At 52.0% G+C, this 22,769-nt stretch overlaps 1 protein-coding gene across 4 annotated transcripts in view; it reads right to left on the bottom strand.

The window, feature by feature from the left end:
- TBL1X (transducin beta like 1 X-linked) overlaps window positions 1-22,769 on the bottom strand; it is a 212,465-nt gene that overhangs the window by 165,700 nt on the left and 23,996 nt on the right. Inside the window, exons 1-2 of one of the 4 annotated variants that reach the window (XM_025436244.3) lie at window positions 17,882-18,024; window positions 17,587-17,739 (exon numbers count right to left, since the gene is read on the bottom strand). The exons of the other annotated variants lie outside the window; for them this stretch is intronic. The gene's annotated coding sequence lies outside the window, so the exon portion shown is untranslated. Of the gene's footprint in view, window positions 1-17,586; window positions 17,740-17,881; window positions 18,025-22,769 lie in introns of those variants that run through there. 4 annotated transcript variants of the gene reach the window in all.

Below are 22,769 nucleotides of genomic sequence, written 5' to 3'. Positions count from 1 at the left end.
AATGAAATGATATAAATCCTTATAATGACAAGGATTTAACTGACTTTGGTTCTGCCGTGAAAAAGTCACCGTAAGCGCAGGGAAAGAGAACAAAAATTTGTCACCCACCATTTCCGCCTCAGCATCTCTCAGGCTAGTCTTTAGTGCAATGAGAGCGCTGAGCAGAAAAGACAGTTTGACAAAACACCGTCTCGGGCCAGCAGGCTCCTGCGCACTTCCTTCTGCTCACCTCCCTATGATTCATGCCATCGCCCACAGCAGACCATTGGCTCCATCAACACATTCCCTCCGCGTCACCAGCATCCGGCACCATCAGCACTCAAGAAGCAGTGATTTGAAGTGAACTCAACCGTAGCCAGAGACAGTCTGCTGGATGATTCTTCTTTCAAAGCAGCCAGAGTAGGACAACCCGAAGCAGAGCTCGTGTCCCGATCTGAATTTCTGGTACCTTGACCATTCCAACCTGGTAATGGAGCATCCCGGACTTTCATGGTTCCAAACTATAGCATAAATACCACATTGTCACTTATCTTTGCTCCGGCTGTTCTGTGTGCAAAACTGTCCACTTTTGCATTAAAAATTGCCCTGACCTTAAGCTTCCCCCCCTCCCAAATAAGCAGCTTGAACGCCCTCAGAGGATTCCAGAGCAATCTGAGGATTCTCTTTGTGGTTAGAACTTGAACACAACATTTTCTCAACATCTGCAAAAGGGGGAAGTGTATCTTTTCATTGAAGATTTTTCACTCAAAAGGAAACTAAAGAGTTCCCAAAAACTGTCCTCCTAATGTATCTCCCTCATAATAAAAACATTTCTGAACTCTAGCATTTATGGTTACAGAATTTTATTTATACAAGCTTAAGGACTAGAGAAAAAGTTTTCTGAAACGTTGGAGAGGAGGAGGAGATGTATGGTTATAAAATCAGAAACAAGACAAAACCATCCCAAAGTCTGCAGAATGGAAACAGCGCTCACAGATTCAACACGAGCGTTAATAAGAACTTATGCTGTTGGGGGCTGCCCGTGTCCCCTCTCATGTATACGTGGAAGCCCTAAGCCCCGGGAGCTCAGAATGTGATTGTATTTGGAAACAGAGTCTATAAAGGGTAATTAAGTTAAGAAGGGGTCATTAGGGTAGGTCCTAATCCAGCATGGCTGGTGTCTTTATTAAGAGGAGACTAGGACACAGACATATGGAGGGAAAACACACAGTGAAGCAGAGAGGCCTCAGCAGAAACCACCACCACCACCACCACCACCACCACCACCACCACCACCGACACCTGGGTCTCAGACTTCCAGCCTCCAGGGCTGCAAGAAATATAGGTCTGTTGCCGCCACCCAGCCTGTGGCACTCTGTCCCGGCGCCCCAAGTGTGCTATTCCACATGCTCCACCATGCTCCGTGCCAAGCCCAGGGAGGGGCATGGGAATGCTGAGCAAAATTACTCTCTCCCTCAATCCTGAATAGGAAACACAGAGCGGGGAGAGGCTCACGATTTATCTTGCTGCTTCCCCCTCCCCTGGGACCCTCTGTCTCGTATTTTTAAGAAAAAACAAAAAAACAGATGTGCTTGTATGTAACACCTCTTTTCTCTGCAGCTCTCTTTTCTACCTGTGCCATGGCATGCTGCAACATGAAGGCGGTCACTTAGGATTCCCCGAGTGAGTGAACAAGCAGTACCCAACAAAACCCCTCCTACGCTACAAGCATTCAATACACATTGTTTTTAAAACTGGGGGGGGGGGCTCCACAAGTGCCAGGCCCCAGACCCATTAAACCTGCCTCTGTGGAAGTAGGAATTAGGCACCAGAAAATCCGTAGAGCTCCTAAGAAATTCCAGCATTTGGAATTCTCTGGTTGAGAAGGGAGACGAGGGAGTAGCAAGCTCTCTGAAGTGGAGACAGAAAAGGGAGGGTAGGAGGCGGTCAGGAGCCTTCGCTCAACTGCTAGTAGGCGACAGGTAGGCATTTTGTTGGAGAAACAAAGATGGAACAAAAAGATCAAGATCAGGAACCACACTGAGGCCCAGAGGCTTCTACCTTGAACCTCCTGACACGCCCTTGTGAAACTCATGCCATTATTATGCCCAAATCAGTAACAGGCCACAGGCCCAGCCATTCTAGCAGGGGATAGGAGCGGAGGGCACAGACCTCATCCTTTACACGCACTGAGCCTACAGGACGCCCAGAGCAGGTGTTTGGGGACAGCAGGTGACACTCTCCCACGCTCAGCAGGGAAACCAGGGTTCTGAGAAGCGGACACATCGCATGCAGGGCAGGGCAGGGCGCCAGCTCAGACGTGGGGCTCCACGGAGCAGGTGTCCGCAAGTATGGGGAGACCAGGCAAAAGGGACACCTGGCCACCTCCTCGGGATCTCCATCCCCCCCCCCCCCCCCCCATCACACCGGTCAAGTTCCTGCATAAACACACCCATCCGGGCTCCAGGAGGCTCCAGGAGGCTCCAGGAGGCTCCAGGAGGCTCCAGGATTATCCGCTGATGACCTGGTATCGCCTTACAAACAGGCCAGAGGAAAGGCTTTCAGGGAGTACTTTCAGATGCCTGCGCAGGCTGCTCCACCCTGCACCGGGGAGCCACTTCCAAGTGAACGCATCTAAAACTGTAATGAAGGAGCAGGAATTAAAGCCAAGGCTAAAATGTGCCATTCAAAAATATATGTACTCTGAGACAAAAAAGACAAAAAAAAAAAAAAGAAATCCAGAAATGTCTTCCTCTTATTACGTCTTAAGATTTCATACGTTAAAGTCAAGCCAGATAAATGACAATTTGCAATGGAAAGACAAGTATAATTCCTTAAAGCTGACAGGCCAAAGGGATTTTCTCACCTTATTTTCAAAGAGAAATGTAAATATTTCTGAAGAGGCAGGGAAAAAAAAATTTAATTTAAAAAGAAACAAGCAGTGCTTTTTTAAAAAGAGCCCTGTTTTTACAGCGTTCAAGCTGTGGATAATTTAAGAACATAAAAATGTGTGATGTGGTCTGTTCATTAAAGTGTAGGATTTAGTATAAATTAAATTTTAAACTCTAATTTACCCAGACAATAATTTCAAATGTAATAACTGAATTTGCTTTAATTGCTTTTAAATTGTGCTGGCAAAAATGTAAGGAAACTCCTCGCTCCTGCCAACATAGGAGAAGCAGGCAAACTTGAACGCAGAAGAGTCGTGATAGACGCAGGTTTTCCCGCCGTGGCGCCCTCGGGAGGTCAGGCCCAGCCCGCGGCCACCAGCTTGGCCCCAGGGAAGGAGGCGCCCCTACAGGGGCCTGCATCCCCCACAGGGCAACAGCAGGGACCCCCTGGCCGTGGCCGGCTCCCCTCGCTGCGGGGTCTGCAAACGGGCGGGGTGCGCCCCACGCCTCGCACCCCGGGCCTCGGAGCCCCTTCCTGGGGCTGCCAACACCCCGGGCCTGGGGCTCCAGCCCAGGGCCACCCTGTGGGACCCCGGGACCCTCCCGCCCACCAGTGGCCCCACGGGCAGCAGAAGGGGGGCCAGGTCCCCCTCCCGGGCCCTGCGGGCCACACGCCCGCCACTGCCCCCAGGTGCCCGGAGCTCCGACCCGGGTCAGGGGAGCCCCTTGCCCAGACTCGGGCGCGATGATCAACCCTGCTTCGGGCACTTCCCTGGGATCGCAGTTTGACAAGCCGTCCACGGTGTTTAATACTCTTCCCAGATCAACAGATGGATCGGTCAGAAAACCTCGGACTTGACTCTTCCACGCCAGTTTCCCGGGAACAGTCAGCAACACGCCTCAGCGGGGACGGACGCCGCATGGGCCGCCCCGACCCCACGGCCCACTGCTGGGCATCGTGCTCCCCGAGGTCTGGCCCCAGTGCGGGAGGGGAGACGCCCCTGACTTAGGACAGCTCAGCTGGGCCGCCCCCTGTTCCCTGAGCGCAGCCCGGCTTCTCCTGCTCACGGCGCCCTGCCCGGGCCAGCAGGTGCTCACCCCCACAGCCCGTCTCCCTCTCCCTCTCCCCCGCCTGGGGGCCTGGTGGGTGCTGATCCTCCTCCCAGGAGTCTGCTCTGAGGGACCTGCTACAAGCAGGGGTGGCTTCCAGGGGCCAGCAGGCGGCGCGGGGCCAGTGACTGGTGAATCCTGGAGAGGCGGGCTCCGAGCTCTCAAGCTTCCCTCTCCTTGCACTGACACACACCCTCGCTCATCCAGGACGCCAATCCCCTACCATTTGTGTTTCACGTTCACACGAGTTCCAGTTCCAGGGCCTTGGGAGAAGTCTCCGCTCTTCAGAAAGGGAAATCCCGTGCGTTCCTAAGACTTCCTTCGACTAGGCAAACTCTTGGCAAACTATGCTGAGCTAAACGGGACTCCAAGTAATCAAAGAAAATTGACTCTCAAAATACTTCTTCAGAGGTCTATACATCCAGCGGAGCAGGATTCAGCTGTAAGACAGGAAGGAAATCCTGACACCTGCTACCACAGGGATGAACCTTGATGACAATGAGGCTGAGTGAAAGAGGCCAGTCACCGAGGAGACACACTGTATGGGTCTATCTCCACTCTCCCTAGACTCCAAGTTACACAGACAAAAAGCAGAATGGTGGCTGCCAGGGGCTGCGGGGGGACGGATGGGGAGCATGTCGTCAAATGCATACACAGCCTCACTTTGCCAGACGAGGAGTGGGTGACTGGCTGCACGACCGCGTGAAGGTACTTACCTATGATCAGTGGCTGCTCTGGCCACACACTGTCCACATCCCATATGGTCCAAAAAAACCAAAATAGGGACCACCTAGCCCTTTATGCAAAAGTTTGCTGACCTCACACAAGTGAACCAAAATGTCCCCCCAAAATGTTTTTAATGCACAATTAGGGTCAGTGACTAATATGGGCTATTGTGTCTCTGGTCCTTTTCTGTAAATAATCCCTCTCGTACCTTCAAAATCAACTATGGTATCTGAGGAAATGGACCACTTTCCTCAGAGGTGGAGGTGAACTGGTCATTCTTCAAAAACCTGACCTTCAGCAAACCTGACTCCACCTGAACCGTGGAGAGAGGCCAGGGGTGGAGGGTGTGTGGGCCCCATCTCTTTCTCAATCAGGGTTCCTGGCCTGGGACAGAGTGCCCGCTCCTGGCTCATGACAAGCCACCTGCAACCTCCAGGTCTCGGCTTTCTCTGGTTCCATCCCCTGGGAGAGCCCTTCAAACCTTCAGAGAAGGGCAGCAACCCCATCAGCAGGGAACCATCCTTCTGGTACCCCACTGGGTTTGCAAAAGCCCTTCAGTACTCACACCCTCCCCCCCAACTAGTCTATGGACTGCAGGAGAACAGGAGCCCTCACCCTCGTTTGCCTCATCTTACCACCACCATGCCGGGGCCTGCACAGATTAAGCCACAAACAAGTAGGCACTGAAGAAACCAATCAAATGACCAATGGATTAACCGTACACAGAACTCCACAGAAATGAAACAATCTGCTCCCAGAACATGAGTAAAAACAAATCCATCATCTCAGGACAAGGTCAGAGAATCCCATGCATGTCTAGGAAACACAGAGAGAGGGGGCTGCGAGAAGGAAGCACGAGCCATGTGAACAGTTACGAACACAGATCCACGCAGTCAACACGACGTGAACCAGAGAGCAGCACACTATGGCCCTCGGGCCACATCCAGCCCACGGGCTACGGGTGGTTTTCTAGGTTTTTTTTTTTTTAATGGTTGTTGCAGGGTATGCCTGGGTGGCTCAGTCGGTGAAGCTCAGACCTTCAGCGCAGGTCATGATCTCAGGGTCCTGGGATGGAGCCCCACATCAGGCTCTCTGCTGAGCGAGGAGTCGGCTTCTCCTTCTCCCTCTGCCTGCTGCTCCCCCTGCTTGTGCGCTCTCTCTCAAATAAATAAATAAAATGTTTAAAAAAAAAAAAAAAAGGCAGTGGGGGAAAAAATTTAAAAAAGAATAATCTTTCAGATGTGAAAACCTTAGGAAATTCCAACTCCAGGGGCCATCAGTGGAATCTTCCTGGAACCCTGGCACACTGGCGTGTGGCCAGAGCATACAGGGCTGCTTCAGCGCAGGACCTGGTTCCATGGGGGCCCTGCAACACCGCCCTGCCAGCACAACTAGGTGCACTATCCCACCTTCCACCCAGTGTAGACGAGCGCACCCAGGGTTTAAACCTGCGGTGCCCCCAGCACATCCCCGCCCAGTCTCCCCATCAGTGGAAGGAAAAGACCTGCCCCCGCCCGCCCGGGGTCAGGTACCTCCCCCAACTTAACCCTTGGATTCCTTCTGCTGGAGGCGGCTGCCTCCAGCTTCGGTGGAATTCCAAACCAGAAAGAAAGATGCAGACTCCATCTCCAGAAGACACGGCTCGTCTCCAGCTAGGTGTGTTTGCTTATTTTGAACTCTCCTCGGCCTCCTGCCCCAAAAATGAGGGGAGGGAAGTTCACCCGAGTTCAGGGAGCCAGACTGCGGGGGGATCAGGGGGGGTCACTGAGGTTTGACAAAGAGACTGTGTTCTCTCTCTCACTCACTCACACATACACTCACACATACACACACGCCCCTGGTGTTGAACTGTGGCTGCCCGCTGCACTCATTAGTCTCGTTCCTGCATAGGAAACGGGACCAGAAGGGAAAACAAGGCAGGAATGTTCCCGTGTGCACGCACATCACTAAATGCTTCAGCCTTCAATCCTCTCCGCCAAAGCGAGGAAAAATAAGCCCGAGACACAGCGTACTTCATTCTGCATTAGGGCTTGTCTAAACCCAAAACCTCTCTGGGAAAGATTATTTTCTCTATGCAAAAACAAACAGGCAAAGAGAGCAAGGCGCACATCTAAAGATGTGATGTGGGGCGCCCGGCGGCTCAGTTGGTTGAGCGTCGGACTCTTGAATTCAGCTCAGGATCTCAGGGTCGGGAGATCGGGCCCCCGCGCCGGGCTCCATGCTCAAGGGGAGTCTGCAGGGGAGTCTCTCCCTCTGCCGCTCCCCAACGTGCACTACGGTGTGCGCGCTCCCTCTCTAAAATAAATGCATAAATCTAAAAAAAAAAAAAGACTTGATTTACATAACAATTTAAATGCTGGCCAAGCTGGTATTGTTTTATGTGTCACATATACTTTAAATACCAAACATACATTTTTATTACAGACAAAGTGGGTTATTTTCCTGGCTCACAATCAGCTCTTAAACAGGACAGAACCAAAAGGCAAAACAACACTCAGGAGACTATACAATTTTTCCATTAAAACCCAGATAATTTCTTTTTTAAGAGCAAAACTCTAGAATGTAAATCACAGCAAAACCGTCTCCTGATGAAACGCCGAACGAGGTACTATGTGGGTCCTCTGGGGAAGGCTCAGTAGGGGAACACGTGGTGGAGAGGGTCCCCTACACTATCTGCTCTTCTAACGTATAGTCCCATGTCCACTTAGTGGGAAATTCGCTCAAACACCCAAGAACGCAGAATACAAAAGCAAAACGCACACGTGCAGCTCAACGATTAGGGACCGTGTTGTAAACATTCAAAGCAAACAAATTCAGTTTGTGACCTCCATCTCCTAGAGAGTCGGCAAGCATATGGAAGTGACTACACTTAAGGCGGGAATACAAACGTGTTAGAATGAAACACAGCGTTACGGGTTTCAAGGGAAGGAGAGAGGACGGAAGGGAAGTCTCTCAAAACTGACGAATCAAAAAACCCAATAAATGGAGCACCTGATGGCTCAGAGGTTGAGTATCTGCCTTGGGTTCAGGGCGTGATCCCGGGGTCTGGGTTCGAGTCCCACATTGGGCTCCCTGCAGGGAGACTGCTTCTCCCTCTGCCTGTGTCTCTGCCTCTCTGTGTCTTTCATGAATAAATAAATAATCTTAAGAAAAAATGCCCAAGTCTTATCTGTAATTAATGCCCTCCTGTCCCTGGTCCGAGTAACTATCCCTCTAGAATACTCCAGTAGGCTGAAAGTGTACCCACTTTCGTCACTGAGGGTCTCCCAGTCAGTGTCCAGAGAGCAGCCCCATCTCAACCAGATCTGGTCATTCCTCTCCATCGGTGCCGCCCTACAGACAAGCACTGACCTCCTACCACAGCGCACACCTGATGGCAGAGGGGCCCTGCCCACCCCCCTTCTGCCAGCTACCCCTCTGGAGCCCTGCACATGCTCTGCACATCTTTGGCCAGGCATCCCCTCCTCCTCAGCCCTCAGGTGCCACCGTAAATGTCCCCTCCTGTGACCAGACGTGCCCCTACACACGCTCACAGCCGCTGCGCTTCCCCATGATGCACCAGTGCTGCAACCCGATAACTTTGTGTGCACACCTGGACTCCTCTCCCCACCCTGGCCGGGACACGCACGCTGCGGCAACACAAACCTCGTGTGTTTTGTCCACTGCTGGGTGCCCGGTACTGGGGGCACCTATTAGACAGCACTGACCCAGTTTCTGTTGAACAAAGGAGTGAGTGAGTGGATGCGGGGCAAGATACTATTGGCCAAGCAAGTGTTTTTGGAAGGTGGGATTTTTTTTTAAGATTTTATTTATTTATGTGATACAGAGAGAGAGAGAAAGGACACACACAAGTAGGGAGAGAGGGACAAGCAGACTCCCTGCTGAGCAGGGAGCCCGCCGCAGGGCTCAATCCCAAGACCCTGGGATCATGATCTGGGCCAAAGGCAGACGCTTAACACTTCCCAGACTGAGCCCCCCAGGCGCCCCAGTGGGTGGGATTTTAGTTGGACACCCCTGTGACAGAGGCAGAAGGTCCCACGCAAATTCTGGGAAAGTCAGCCTCCCTTGGCTGGAGTATTTGTACCCACAGGGCAAAGTTTAGGAGCATCAGTGAACCCGCACGGCAGACGCAGGCCCACGGCTTTCTTTTCACAAACCTTTACCGAATTCCATTAGAAACGCAGGTAACAAGCCGGTGTGGAATCAACAGACTCCTGAGATTTTCACCCACAAAAACTGTCTTTTTTTGTCTTTTTTTATCGTGTCACAGAGGTCTTCAAATACTGCTTCACTACTTCGAAAGGACTGTCATAGTCAAAGCCACTGCTACATGGGTGTTATTTAAAATATTTGAAAAGACCATACTGAGGAACTGAAAGCTTATCGCGAAGAGATGTTGGTACCCCCACGCTCCCAGCAGCCTGACTCACAGTCACGAAAGGTGTAAGCACCTGAAACGTCTACTGACAGATGAATGGATGAACAAAATGTGGTCTATTCACACGTGGAATATTACTCAGCTTCAAAGAGGACGGACATGCTGACACCTGACGGACATGCTGACACCTGCTACGGCAACACTGGTGAACCTGGATAGCATGATGCTCAGTGAAAGCCGGCCATGGAGAGACCAATACCGTGTGTTCTCACTGACAGGAGACCTAGCGGGCCAATCCACAGGCACAGAAAGGAGGGGGGGCTGGGGCAGCAGAGAGGAGGAGGAGGAAGCTCCTGGGACCCTTTCAGCTGGGGAAGGTGACGTTCTGGACATGCACCATGGGGATGGCTGCACAACAACGTGAAAGACTCGCTGCTAGGCTGCACACTTTTTTTTAAGATTTTATTTATTTACTCATGAGAGACAGAGAGAGAGAGAAAGAGAGAAAGAGAGAAAGAGGCAGAGACACGGGCAGAGGGAGAAGCAGGCTCCCCACGGGAAGCCCGATGCAGAACTCGATCCCAGGACCCTGGGGTCACACCTTGAGCCAAAGGCAGATGCTCAACCGCTGAGCCACCCAGGCATCCCAAGCTAGACACTTCAAAATGGTCAAGAGGGTAAATTTTACTTTATTTATATTTGACCACAGTAAAAAAATGGGGGGGGGGGGCGGCACATATGCACATGTTCCTACTCTGCAACGAACAAATTTTGTTTTTAATAGTGTGATGACCCTACTTTCAACCACCTCCTTTGCAGGCCTATCTATATTTTGAGACGCATCTGAAAAGGTTATTCTGGGAAAAAAAAAAAAAAGTTATTCTGATAAGCCTCTGAGGCCTCGATGGACAGCCAGAGCGGGTCCAAGCACGCAGAAAGATGGCTCAGAAGCCGGATCCACGAGAACGGGGCAAATAAGGAAGCTGGACGGTTCAGAGCGTGGGGTACGAGGACTCCGAACTTGGCATCGCCCCAGCACCCCATGCAGGCTGCTCAGCCCCTGGAGCTGGGGGCGGGGGTCCCCCGACGAGGGAGGGAGGGGGCCGTGGGAGAGGCCCGGCGGTGCCAGGGAGGGGCCGAGGGGCTGCGAGGGCTGGGGGTTCCGGCGCCAAGCTCCCTCCGAGTGCGGGCAGGCCGGACTGCAAGGGGTCACGGCGTGTGGGGCGAGAGCATGCGCAGAGCGGGCCTGACTTCTCCTTGAAGATGGGTATGAGGAGGAACACAGAGGAAGGGCCGAAAGCTGAGGGACCTGGCAGAGGGCCTGGCGCCTTTCTCCCTCATGCTCTTGGTGCCAGAGGCAAGGGCGGCGTCTGCAGAACACCGAGGTGGGAGAGGAGGCCCCTCCCCACGGAACCTACAGGTTTTAATCAATCCCAAACCACACGGGTTCCTGCTGAGCTCACAAAATTAAACCCACGTTTCCAACGTGTTCAGAAAACCCTGCTCACAGATGGAAACTCTGAGATGATCTTTTCCTTTCCAAGGCTGCACGTCAACAGGGACGACGGAGGGCTCGATAGGGTCCCTGTTCACGCCCGGCGGAGCTCCCCGGCCCCCCCAAGCCCAGGAGGTGGGCCTCGCGTGCGCACCGCGGTCCCCAGAGGCAGCCTCCGAGCGGACCCCGCGGCCCCCCTGGACGGCGACGGCGACGGCGCGCGGCACCTGTCCCGGCTCAGCACGGGAGCCGCAGCCCCGCGCCTCGGCACACCCGACAAGTACTGAGAAGTAGAAGCGGGTGAAATGCGGGGAGCCCAGCTTTGATTCGTGGGGGCCGCGAGCACCTGGACCTTTTCTCCCCACCCCCGTTCTCTGTGCTCACCTGGTTGTGGTCACGTTCACCCTCCCCACGGGCATGGCGTCCGGAGGCTATGCTGACAGACGAGCCTCCTCAGACACTGTACAAGCCCTCTTCTTCCCTGGTCGTCTAAAGCCCAAACAATCCACAGCCACGCATGGCTCGTAGCTCCCATGTGAGACTGTCCATTAGGGTGGAGGCTAACCTCTAGGTATGGAGATCATCCACCAGTGCGGACACCATCCACTAGGTGTGGAGACCATCACCAGTGCGGACACCATCCACTAGGTGTGGAGACCATCACCAGTGCGGAGGCTTTCCACTAGATATGGAGACCATCATCAGTAGGCCACCATCCACTAGGTGTGGAGACCATCCCCTAGGTGTGGAGATCATCCACCAGTGTGGAGGCCATCCCCTAGGTGTGGAAACCATTCACCAGTGCGGAGACCATCCCCTAGGTGTGGAAACCATCCCCTAGGTGTGGAGACCATCCCCTAGGTGTGGAGACCATCCACCAGTGTGGAGACCATCCACTAGGTGTGGAGACCATCCACCAGTGTGCAGATCATCCACTAGGGGTGGAGACCATCCCCTAGGTGTGGAGACCATCCCCTAGGTGTAGAGACCATCCCCTAGGTGTGAAAACCATCCACCAGTGTGGAGACCATCCCCTAGGTGTGGAGACCATCTACCAGTGTGGAGACCATCCACTAGGTGTGGAGACCATCCCCTAGGTGTGGAAACCATCCACCAGTGTGGAGACCATCCCCTAGGTGTGGAGACCATCCAGCAGTGTAGAGGCTATCCACTAGGTGTGGAAACCAACCACCAGTAAGAGGCCACCCACTCGGTATGGAGCTATCTACTAGATATGGAGGCTAACCACTAGTGTGCAGAGATGGAACCTGTCCATCATGGAAGAAAGTTCTACTAGCCAGCTGCTGAGGGTTAGCCCATCCTCATGCAGTCCTGCTCTGCCTTGGTATGTACCCCAGTCCACTGGTTTTTAAGAATCAAAGTATAGTTCAAATCGCCTTAGCCTCATCTAAAGTGGATTAAACGTGGGCTACTCAGATTCTAAGCAACGGTGGTGGTCAAGGAGGGTGTAAAGCAGGAGAAAGAGAACTGGCCACTGGCCACCATGTCCCCGGGCACAAACTCTCTGTTCCCGAGTACAGCCAATAGCCCAGTTGGTGTCGTGCATCGGCTTCCTTCGAGTCAGGACTCCCTGCTCTTTTAGAAAACCTAGGCCTTCATGTTAGGTCATCTCTTGGTACAACTTTTCAGAGGAATCATTTCCTTCTCTGCTTTTAAACATTCTACGCCTTCTCATCTGTCCCAAATGTCCCTACTACCCCTCTCCAACTCTAAATAAAGCTTGCACAATTTTCTTCCTGAAAGAAATACGGTCCCTCCTCCATGCTTCATCTTCTCTTGAACATCTCCCTCCCTGTCCACTTCCACTCAACCACCAAGTCTGTCCTCTAAGCATTCTCGCCTATGCAAGCTTCCTGCCAAAGGCTATTCCACTTCTACCCTCACCTTCGGGGCTGGACCTCTCCAAGGAGACACGTGTCCGCTGCCCCCACGTATCCCATGCCCCACTCGCTGCAGACCCACCACTCCTATCCTGAAAACCAGACTCAAGAGTCCCCAAGGTCACCCACAGCTGTCCCATCTCCGCACGGGCGAGGAAGCCTGGCTCTCTGGGACCTCTTACCTTCCCCTTGAGGACACGCTCCTTTACAACTATCCTCCCAGGAGGGCACCTCCTCTCAGCCTCACCTCCTGCCCCAGGCCCCCTGGTCGGCTCTCAGCCAGTGCTCTCAAACTCCCGTCTGCAGAGCGCCCAGGTACCTGCAACACCTCCACTATAAATGACATCGCATCTTGCCGTCGTGCTGTCCACCTAAACCGCAGACCCTCTGGGGGTCAGAGACGTGTTCTAGTTATTCCCGAATAGGAGGCCCTCAATAAATAGCTCCCAAATCCAGTCCAGCGGTGCTTGGCAAAGTGTGATTCATCTTGCTTGGGTCTTCTCTATACATATTCCACTTCGCAGTTGCACGAATGAAAGGTGTGGAGAGAGAGGATTTCGAGAAGCTTAAGAAATGGAAACCAGTGACAGGTCAAGTAGCTTGATGGTGGAGGACGATTCCAGTAATTGGCGCCATCCATCAACTCCAACTACCCAAAAGCTCTCTGAGGAACACCAAGTCTCTTCAAGCCTCTGCTCCGACCAAGAAGTCTCCCAGGCCGACGAGATCAAAGGGCCACATGCCCATCTCCTCACTGACTTATTTTTAGACCTCGCCAGAGCAGGACAGGAGAAACCAGAGATTTTCCATTCTACAAATGGTTCTGGCAGCACTTAAAGTAGGTTAGCATGAAAAATTATCTGGGCTGTCAGTGCTGCTTTTAAATTCTAGCTAATTTTTGATCCCTTCTCTCCCCATCCCCCTCTCCACGCCACTCCCCAGCCAGAAGAGGTAGATGCCTCTAGAATACTTGAGCAATGCTTTGAGAAGTGAAGCAAGAAAACGCAAGATAATGCAAAGCGAGCAAGCCACTCACGGAAGGTACCACAGCGAACATAATACTTTGCCTCGCTACCATGTGCATCACAAACAAGTTTAAAGAAGGAAGCTTGAAATTAAAGCAGCCTCCGAATTACAAATGGGATGGAGTCCAAATCTTCATTGGTTTCTCACTCAGAAATGTTTTTCTCCCAGAAACAATGCTATAAAAATATGGTCAAGTTCTCAGCTAGTCTAGAATGGCCTCGTAAAGCCTGCAAACGTAACGGGAGATGTAAATCGGCCACGAGAAACAGGCAAGTAGGACAGCGTGATGGGACACCCGGACCCCGTGGCAGCTTTGGCGCACCTCGCGTGGACGTGCTGATGTTTCCGGGGCAATGTGTCTCTCCCGAGGCTGGGAGACGAGGTACCTTGGGCGAGACACGCCTCGTGACATGTCCCTCACTAGTTCTCGGCCTTGCCAAGGCCTTAGAAGAAGCAACCATCAAAAACCGTGGATAAAAAGGCAAGAAATGGGTTCTCGCCCTTGTAGGTGAAGCCAGCACGGCACAGAAGGTGCCAGAACGTAGTAAAGCATGGGGACTGGAAGGCTGCTGTCCAAGTGAAATCCTGACTGTACCCCTTCCTAGCTGCGGGCCCTGCCTTACAACTCCACATGGACACGTCACGTCACGGACCTGTCACCCTGTTCTTCGGGAGGAGGGAAGACACACGGGCAGGTGAGGTGGCTCTCAAAGCGGGCCCTTCCCACAGGGGGGCTTGGCTGTGCACTTGGCCTATCAACACTCCCAGCGCCTGAGCGACCGCGGGAAAATGCAGAAAAGCAGGCAGCAAACAAAGGTCACTCCTAATGACCCAACTTCCCCTCTTGGCCACACGCAGGGGCACCCCAGAGCCCTCCTCTTCTGTACGAGCCCTGCTCTGTTGCAACAAGGCCAGCACCAGCCATTCCCAGTCCCAATCATGCAAATGTTAAGGCGGAGGAGCTCGTCACCTCTCCCAGGACCACGGGCACTTGAACCGGGACATGGGGACATGTTTCACGCCCAACAAGCGGCTCTCCAGCTGTGGTGCAGGGTGCAAATGAAGAGATCAGGAGAGGGGGGAGAAGCAAGTCACAGCAGGGGGGTGGGACACGCCTTGAGGCAGGCAAGGGACTGACTGCACACTTGTTCTGCAAAGGGCCAGAGAGGAAAGGCTTCAGGCTTCCCGGGGCCACGGCAGCTCCGCTGCGACGCGGTTTGTAGAGATGACAGCCGCCGAGGACACACAAATGAATGGGCGTGGCCGTGTTCCAATTAAACTTTGCAGACTGACATTTGAATTGTATATCCTAGTCACGTGTCACAAAATATTATTCTTTTTTTGGCCATTTAAAAATATAAAGCCATTCTTAGCTCACAGGCTGTGCAAAAACAGGTGGTAGGCCAAATGCAGCCCCTGCCTTAGAGCAAGGCTGGCTCAAGCTTCGGCTCAGAGACGTTTCTGGAACCAGGCACTGTCATGTTCAGGGTTCCCATGCACACGGCCGCAGCCTCTTAGCCGTCACACTGGCCCGCGCAGGCTCGGGGCGGCCTGCAGATCCCAAGACTGGGCAGTGTCACGAACGGGAGGGAAACCCGCCTGGCGCGTGGGAGTGCGGGCTGGCCCGAGAGAGCACAGGCTCTGATGTCACAACACCCCACCTGCCAGCCTACGGCCTGGGCGCCACGGTCCAGAGCTGCACACCTGCACACCAGGCCCCGCACCGCCCTGGCCTCAGCTTCCCCACTTGTAAAACAGGAAGGGTGTTTGCAATGACCTGGATTCCCTGTGCAGGTACCGGTGCACCGAGGCCACCGCCCCGTGACGGCGCACGTCCTGGCCGCGGTGCTCAGCGCGGGGCCGCATCTCCCCAGGAGGCTCGGGTACATGCCCACCGTGACCCTAAAGTCCAGTTCAGATGTCAAGCCAGGGATGTGCCCCTGGCCCCGATGAGGCAGGATGCGTGGACAGAGCCGCAGCTCTGACAGCAGAGGTGAGAGGCGGGACAGGCCACCGGGGCCCAGCGCAGAGGCCACGGAGAAGCCCCGCCTGCAAATCCAACTCTCGGACACGCCAAGGGGCCGGGCCCCCTCCTCGAGCGGCTCGCGCTCGGGCTCCCGGGTCCTGGCTCCCAGCAGGGGGGCGGCTGAGGCCACCTCTCCCCGAGAGACTAAGCCCCCGAAAGCTGGTCGCGCCCGACGGGCACTGCGGTTCCTCCCTCCTCGGCCCGAGCAACGAGCCACCGTTCCGAGCTCGCAGCAAAATCGCAGACCGATAGGAAATAGGAAGTGACCGCCTGGATATCATAAGGCGTTTTCCAGATTTTCCCCCACCAGAACCCCAGAAGTGTGCTTTTTACGTAACTGAGTGTACGAACAGAGAAACAGTTCATGGTGCTTAGGATTACGGGCTTCTGGTCGTTTCCCAGCAAGACTCACTGGAGACCAATCGTCAACGTGCCAGCCCGACGCCGCGATCTCCTCTGCATGCTCCCTAAACCCCTGTATGGCTGCACCGAAGGCAGTAGGGGGACTCGGGGTACAGGGGTTTCGGATGGTTTCCCACGTCCAGCCAGTCACACGGAGCCTTCGGCAAGTGTGCTCCGCGCACTGCCACCTGCCTATGGCTGTTGACAAAGGGAGGCCAGGCCGGCTGCACGCGGCCTCATCTTCCTGGTCTTAAAGAGCTCACTCACCTGTTTATTTGAGACAGAGACAGAGAGAGACAGGGGGAGCACAGGCGGGGGGGTGGGGGGCAGCGGCATGACCTGGGCCAAGGGCCGAGGTCGCCCCGACCGAGCCCGCAGGCGCCCCCCACCGTCCCTGCCGCTCGAGCCAGAGCAGTTCAGGCCACACCAGGGTCCCAATCGCTCGGGGTGTGTCGCTCGCCGCCTGTGGGACCGGCCGGGGCGGAGCAGGCGGCGGGGAAGGCGCGGAGTACAAGGGACGCCGCCGGGCCGGCCCACGCACTCCGCTATCGGCCACACTTCCGTCGCTTGCACACGTGAGACCGGGGACCCGGTTTCGGGAACTGGTCACAGAAAAGCCAGCTCTGTCCACGGCGAAAGCACAGGGCGCTGGTGCACAAGGAGGGGCTCCGAGCACAGGAGCGCGCAGCGGGGATTTTAGGAGCACTCTTAAAAGTGAAAGCACGAAAGCAAAGTACAAAACCTCTTCTGCACAGTTTTGCTGAGCTAGGAGTCACACGCCACACAAGCCCCCCCCCCCCCCCCGAAGGGCACGATTCCAGTGCTTTTAGTGTATTCACAGCATCGTGCCACCCCGTAGGCTAGCTGTCTTAGCACACTTCGCCGTCCCCAGAAGCCCAGCACCCCCTGTAGCAGGGGCTAACCCAGGCCCCGTCTCCAAGCCCCCAACCCGGGAACCACTAATCTTTGTTTCAATAGATGGGTCTATTGGTTTTTAATAAAGATTTAGGGCAGCCCCAGTGGCCCAGTGGTTTAGCACCACCCTCAACCCAAGGCATGATCCTGGAGACCTGGGATCGAGTCCCACTTCCCACATCGGGCTCCCTGCAGGGAGCCTGCTTCTCCCTCTGCCTGTGTCTCTGCCTCTCTCTGTGTGTGTCTCTCATGAACAAATAAAATCTTTTTAAAAAATGATTTATTTGAGAGGCGTCTGGGTGGCTCAGTTGGTTGTGTGCCTGCCTTGCGCTGGGGTCATGATCTCAGGGTCCTGGGATGGAGTCCCAATCCCTGCTCAGCAGGGAGTCTGCTTCTCCCTCTCCCTCTGCCGCCCCCCAGCTTGTTCGCTCTCTCTCAAATAAATACAATCTTTAAAGAAGCTTGGAGGGAGAGAGCACGCAGCTGCAGGGAGAAAGAGAGGAGAGGAGTCCTACGCAGACTCCACACCAAGCATCATGGAGCCTGACGCAGGGCTCAATCTCACAACCCTGCGATCACGACCAAGAGTCAGATGCTTAACTGACTGAGCCACCGAGGCGCCCCCATAGATGGGTCTTTTAAAGCTTTTCAGGTTCATTCCCAAGTCTCCACAAGTGCCTGACTGGCTCCCTGGCATCGATGCCATTCACAAATGAATGTCCTCATCTTAACGGTACCTCAGTGGTGCAAGCCAGGAAGGCAGCCTGGCTCAGGTTGCACAAGTCACAAAGGCTCCTGCAGGTTCACTCCACGCCTCACTCACGAGAGCTCCTCAATCCTCACACCAGAAGCTACTGCACTGAATTCTTGACCGGTTTGTGTCCAGAGCCCTGGATGGGTAGACCTACCATTAGGTGGCTCTTGGAGACAAAGTACACCTGCTCCACCCCACCCCCCACCCCCGCCACCCATGGAGAGTTACTCACTCGGGGCCGCTTCCCCGCCACCAGTGACCACTTCCAATCACGTTACCTTCACAGCCAAGACAGGCAAGAAAGATGAACCATCCCGCCACATCTCATGTGATGGGACGTTGGTGTCCACTGCAGTATCAGTTGACATCTCCACTTTCCCAGCAAGCCGAGTGGCAAACCATCCAAGCAGAGGAAAACAAAGGATTCCAAAGTGAGGTCCCAACGGAGGAGACAGTACTCGACACGGTATTACTGTCACTGAAGTGGGGGAAAGAGGCTGTTTCATCCATTCACAAAATAAGAAATATGTGAAGTGAAGAAGTGAATCCAAGGCCAAGGATTTCAGATTGTGATGTGTTGGGTTTTTTCCTTCCCTATTATTATAACCTTTCCCGGTAACTAGCAAGTAAAAGGGTTTTCTACTGCATTAAAGTGTAATATTCTACATCAGTCTGCCTGGACCTTAAAGGGGAAATGGTTTATTACAGCACCAAAAACAAAAAGGAGTGTGCCCCATACACGGCATGGGCGGCACACACATCTGGTTTTTAACCACCAGAAGAATCTCCGGCCATCCCAGGGTGCTGTCGCCTGTCCCATCCACATCGGCCACCAAGAAAGTCAAGGTCATCCTTACGGGGTACCCTCTTTATAAACCTCAACTCATTATTCCATCACCTTCTGCTATTACTTGCACTTACCCTTAAAATGTAACTCTCAGGGGGGCTCCGTCGGTTAAGCGGCTGCTTTCGGCTGGGGTCATGATCTCAGGGTCCTGGGATCGAGCCCCTCACTGGGCTTCCTGCTCAGCGGGCAGTCTGCTGCTCCCTCTCCCGCTGCCCCTCCCTCCCCCCTGCTTGTGCACACCTGCTCTTTCAAATAAATGAAAAGTCTTTTAAAAAATATATATATATAATTCTTCAACAAGTACGTGCAAAACCTAGTGAACTCCCAGAGAAGGACTGAGGACTAGTTAGGCATATTGCACCATGATGATTTCCTGGTTTTGATAGTGTCCTAAGGTTATGTAAGATGCCACCGTTGGAGGAAGTTGGGTGATGGTGCACAGAACCTCTATTTTTGCAACTTCTTGTGAGTCTATAATTAACCAAAATAAATCACTTAAAATAAAAAATAAATTTTTGAAAACCTATCATAGTCTTTTACTGTGGCACCCTCTTGGTACTTTGGAGAACTAAAAATAAACCCAAGGGACATAAATGAACCATGTGAAGGCCTTCCCAGTCGATAAAAATTAATTGCATTGAATGAAGTCAGTGAACAAGAAAAAAAAACTCTTCCTTAACTAGCGAGCAGAAGGGTATTCTACTGTATTCAAATATAATATTCTGCAAATATTAGAAATGAACCACCTAAAAATGAAATTAAGAAAATAGCACTCACGAGAGCACCAAAAAAGAATACATCTACCGCTCTAAAATCTGAACCAGAAGTGCCATCGTTACAGCTCACCTCCACCCATGAGATTCCTATAATCCTGAACCATGGTCCACCTCTCTCATAAACTCGACAGGGTTCTTCTGTAGAAATAAGTTGGTTTTCCTTCCGCATCAAGACTTACAGATGATGGCAGAACCACGCCCGGTGGCTACAATGCAGGACTTTAGAAATGAGTAACCATTAAGAAGTCCTTTCAGGACAATTCTTTTATTGGGATGTTTCTGATGTTTAAGCACACACCCATTCAATCAATCACCCATCCAATCTGCCAATCACCTTCTGTATACACTGAAAGAGAAAAGCAGCTAGGTCATGGCATTGTCCGGCTGGACCATGAGTGATTTCAGAGACAACCAACATCAGACAAGGATCTGATTCCTTAAGTCCCGCCCCAAATCACTGCACACAAGACCAACTCTTTTAAACTCTTCGCCCTTTACTGAGATGTCCATGGTCCCCTCAACTGCAGCTAGTCAACAAGCCAGACCGGGTCCACCAACCTCATGTATGTTCCTGCTGGTCACATCCAAGGACACTGACTGTACCTAAACACACGTAAGGCCAAATCTCTTTCAAACAATGAGCCTCACAATTCCCATCACCTGAAACAGAATCGATCCATTGCTTACAGAACTTATCCATATGAACTGCAGATAAGAACAAAGTACTTTCCTTCCAATTTTTTTTTTAAGATTTTATTTACTTATTCATGAAAGACACAGACAGAGAGAGAGAGAGAGGCAGAGACACAGGCAGAGGGAGAAGCAGGCTCCACGCAGGGAGTCTGATACGGGACTCGATCCCGGGACTCCAGGATCACACCCTGGGCTGAAGGCAGGCGCCAAACCGCTGAGCCACCCAGGGATCCCCTCTTCCAATTTCTTAAAATAGACTTTATCACCATTGGACACCACCCATCCTTTATCAGCTGTATATTTTTGATGAAACGAACCATATTTCCTTGGTTTTAAGTCCAACTTGAGAAGCTTTTTACTTTCTACCCTGGTAGTTACATGTTCAATCAAATGATATTTAATATTTCCATCCTTTCTGAAGGGGTAATCATAAGTACGGACTTTATCCTCAGAACATTTGCTCAATAGTTTAATACGGCACTTGAACGTTCAACACCCACAAAAGAAAGAGGAAGGATGTGCCCAGAAAAAAGCTCATTTTCCCAGATGGAGACTACCTTAAATATATATACATCAACACCTACTCATAAACTTAATTTTTTTTCAATACCTTAGTTCCCTTCCAATAAACCAATCAACCAAGAATCATCGAAAGGTCCTGAGGCCACTGAGTGGCTCCCACTGTGAATCAAATTATGTTTCAAATGAGGTACAGTGGAGTTTAGCAACAGGACAGTAAGACATCAGTGTTATCCTTATTTCAAATGGCATCATTACACCTTAAAAAGGTTCTACTGGGTTAACCCATTAGACCTGCTAGTACTTGACTTTTTAAAATATTTTATTTTTATTTATTTGAGAGAGAAACAGAGGGAGAGCACGTGTCCACACAAGTGAGGGGGGCAGAGGGAGAAGGACAAGCAGACCCCACGCTGAGCACAGAGCCTGAAGCAGGGCTCGCTCTCACAACCCTGGGATCATGACCGGACCCGAAATCAAGGGTTGGAGGCTTTACCAACTGAACCACCAAGGTGTCCCAGGACTTGACAACTTCTGATTAAAAATACCAACACTGGGATGCCTGAGTGGCTCAGTGGTTGAGCATCTACCTCCAGCTCAGGTATTGATCCCGGGGTCTTGGGATCAAGTCCAGCATCAGGCTCCCCACAGGAGCCTGCTTCTCCCTCTGCCAATGTCTCTCTCTCTGTCTCTCTCTCATGAATAAACAAATAAAAATCTTTAAAAAAATAAAACCAGCAACATTGTTCAGTTCAACCTAATATAGGTGCAAAATAATTTTTTACATGTAATAATGTTATCAAAAGTTTGGCTTACAACTATGGGAACAACTGTGTTAATGCAATTATTGAAACTATGGAAATGTAAATCTTCTATCTCCTTTCAAAGAATTTTCCAACCCACCCAGGCTTTGCTCTTCCTGAGCAGCTCCATGACTGAGGGAGGCCAATTCTAACTAATGTGCAATCTCTGCTCTGGAGCTACTTGGCTGGTCCAGATTCTATCAGATAGGCTTCGAGCTTGAGGCTTTCCTACTCTATCCCACTCCCGCCCCTTGTACCTTTTACGTGCCTTCTCAAAACTCCATTACAACACTTGCAGCTCCAAGTCCATCTCCAAGGGGCCCAAGAGACACAACAGTTAGAATGCGGATTGCTTTCCAGTTGTTAAAATCTCTCTCAAAATATAAATATGTTTATGCAGGTCTCTAACCCACAGGATTATATACCATGCACCATCTCTGAATGCCCATCTGCTTAAATGTATTTGTAACCCCAAAACTAATACCCACAGTACTTTATGGTCACACAAGGACACTCAGGAGCAGGAGAGAAGTTGTCACCAGGGAGGACACGTGTTTCCAGGTGAGGCTGAACAAGGCAATACTCTGCCTTCTTGTTTCCGCTGCCAGACTGTACACAAGTGTCCTTCATGTGGTCTATTCAGTGCCAAAGTTTCTCACATCTCTTGTGTTTTTTGTTGATGATGTCTGTTTAGAATGATCCGGAGCACAGTGCTGACGGGCTGTTTAGTATGGTGCTCTATGGGCAAGAAGGCGGGGGTGTACCTTACGGAGAAAGCCCATGTGTTGGATGAGCCTCCTCAGGCAGGAGTCTGGTGTGAATGGATCAACAATACATATTCAATAAGGTGTCTTTAAACAGAAGCTCACATAAAACAGTTATGTACAGGGATCCCTGGATGGCTCAGCGGTTTAGCACCTGCCTTCAGCCTGGGGTGTGATCCTGGAGTCCTGGGATCGAATCCCGAATCGGGCTCCCTGCATGGAGCCTGCTTGTCCCTCTGTCTGTCTCTGCCTCTCTCTCTCATGAAAAAATAAAATCTTAAAAAAAAAAAAAAAAAAAAAAAAAAAACACTTATGTACTAAGCAGAGGCTCACAGGAACCTATCCCTATTTTTCCCCTAGGAGCAAAGCTTCTATCAAGCAAAGCTTCTATCAAGTTTCAGCGACTTTATAGAACGGAAGGACCAGGAATAACGAGAATCTCCCAGATACGTAAAAATTACATCAAGAACCAGCCATCAGTCATCTCCACTCAATCTAAAATACACCTCAATCCGTCTTACCGTGTTTTCCCATTCCACACACACCTTGCTCACCTTTTCCCCTGGTCCTCATCCCTTCCTCATTGTTGCTGCTTCATATACTAGACCTGGCTAAGCGAGCTCTGCGCTAGCCCTTCTTTACAGGAGATGTGGTTTACACGAACACCAAGGGCAGCTATAGAAGGAAAAAGCTGGAGCCAAAGAGAACAAAATGACAGAGCACGGGGCACAGAGATGAATCCTGTCCCTCTGCTGACGGATGTC

The sequence above is a fragment of the Canis lupus genome, chromosome X (genome assembly GCF_003254725.2).
Source record: "Canis lupus dingo isolate Sandy chromosome X, ASM325472v2, whole genome shotgun sequence".
In the NCBI taxonomy this organism is placed as follows: Eukaryota; Metazoa; Chordata; class Mammalia; order Carnivora; family Canidae; genus Canis; species Canis lupus.
Note: the sequence above shows the minus strand (reverse complement) of the source record. Positions and strands in the feature narration are given on the sequence as shown.